At 44.4% G+C, this 1,886-nt stretch overlaps 1 pseudogene; it reads left to right on the plus strand.

Annotated features, from left to right (window-relative positions):
* The first annotated feature begins 658 nt into the window (after positions 1-658).
* Positions 659-776, plus strand: LOC126268389 (5S ribosomal RNA; annotated as a pseudogene).
* Positions 777-1,886: the final 1,110 nt, after the last annotated feature.

Genomic DNA, 1,886 nt, shown 5'->3' on the forward strand with positions numbered 1-1,886 from the left:
GTGTTTTCAAGTGAAAACCTTCGAGTTTTACTGCATCTTCGGAATCTACACCAAAAAATTCGCACAGTTTACTCAAACCAGTGTTTCCATGCATAGTATATGGTACTGTAACGGACAGATATCAAGAGAACCTACTTTGTAATTGAAAACCGACGCATTTTATTCTACTTTTCATTTACGACGTAACTGTAAACTTTTGTCTTCTAACGGTTGATACATATGTTCCAAACTTAGATGTCTCAAGTTAAAACAAGTTACAGCTCTTATGTAATCTCGTCATTTCTAAAATACTTCGTTTTATCATTGGCTTGCACCATTTTATTTTTGACTTCTCTATCAGTTTTGTCACAGTACTGTGGTGCGGGGAACTGTATACCAACTTTATAGACATTTACCAGCAAGCAAATAACAAATTAATTGCGCTACTATTTTTTAGAGATGGTAGTTAAAACTTGGTGACTGACCCTCGTACGTGATCTAGAAGCGCTTCTACAATCCACATCGACTGGCATCATAAGTACTCATCTCATCACTCCGATGTTTTCCAAAGAGGCAGACGTGCCGCTTGTCGCATCTCTGAACGGAGGTGTGTACGAATGATGGACTTCGGCTAGCGTAGCCAATCAGGTCAGTTGCCGCGGATTTTCGGTTGATGAAAGGCAATGGCCTTGCCGCAGTGTATACAGCAGTTCCCATCAGATCACCGAAGTTAAGCGCTGTCGGGCGTGGCCGGCACTTCGATGGGTGACCATTCGGGCAGCCATGAGCTGTTGCCATTTTTCGGGGTGCACTCAGCCTCGTGATGCCAATTGAGGAGCTACTCGACCGAATCGTAGCGGCTCAGGTCAAAGAAAACCATCGTAACGACCGAGAGAGCGGAGTGCTGACCACACGCATCTCCTATCCGCATCCTTAGCTGAGGATGACATGGCGGTCGGATGGTCCCGATGGGCCATTTGTGGCCTGAAGACGGAGTGCTTCGGTTGATGAAGGGTGCCTGGCTTTGGGTCCGAATTTTGCAATGTACGGAGGTGGATACTATGGTTCAAATGGCACTGAACACTGTGGGACTTAACATCTTAGGTCATCAGTCCCCTAGAACTTGGAACTACTTAAACCTAACTAACCTAAGGACATCACACATATCCATGCCCGAGGCAGGATTCGAGCCTGCGACCGTAGTGGTCGCGCGGTTCCAGACTGAAGTGCCTAGAACCGCTTGGCCACCGCGGCCGGTGATGGATGCTAACTACAGGTTTCATCTCACTACATCATATTTGTCTGTTAAGCTCGCAACGCGGTCTTAGATTAACAAATACTTTTGACACATACTCGATTACATTCATGTGGACTTGTTAGTTTTTCGAGTCATGGTTAGGTGGAGCAATTTCTTGTGAGCCGTGTTTGTTCCACCTGAAATTGTTTTAGCTTTATAAATCTCATTTGATGATTCAAATGGTTCAAATGGCACTATGCACTATGGGACTTAACATCTAGGGTCATCAGTCCCCTAGAACTTGGAACTACTTAAACCTAACTAACCTAAGGACATCACACACGTCCATGCACGAGGCAGGATTCTAGCCTGCGACCGTAGCAGCAGCTCAGTTCCGAACTAAAGCCCCTAGAACCGATCGTCCACAGCCGCCGGCATCTCATTTGATGCTAATAACTAATCTGTTTCCAAATTTTACGTTGCGCTTGAGAAAGTTTATCGTTATCACAGTACTTATGAGTCAGACTGCGTTATCACATAGGGTACATAAATGAGTCAGAATTTTGTAAGTAGCAGTCAAATGAAAACGAGGCTGATGGAAAGGAAGTAAGTAAGCTGTTTGATATTCCAAAAGTAAACGCCGTAACTATTATACATTTATCTAAATGTC

This window comes from Schistocerca gregaria, chromosome 4 (assembly GCF_023897955.1).
Source record: "Schistocerca gregaria isolate iqSchGreg1 chromosome 4, iqSchGreg1.2, whole genome shotgun sequence".
Classification (NCBI taxonomy): Eukaryota; Metazoa; Arthropoda; class Insecta; order Orthoptera; family Acrididae; genus Schistocerca; species Schistocerca gregaria.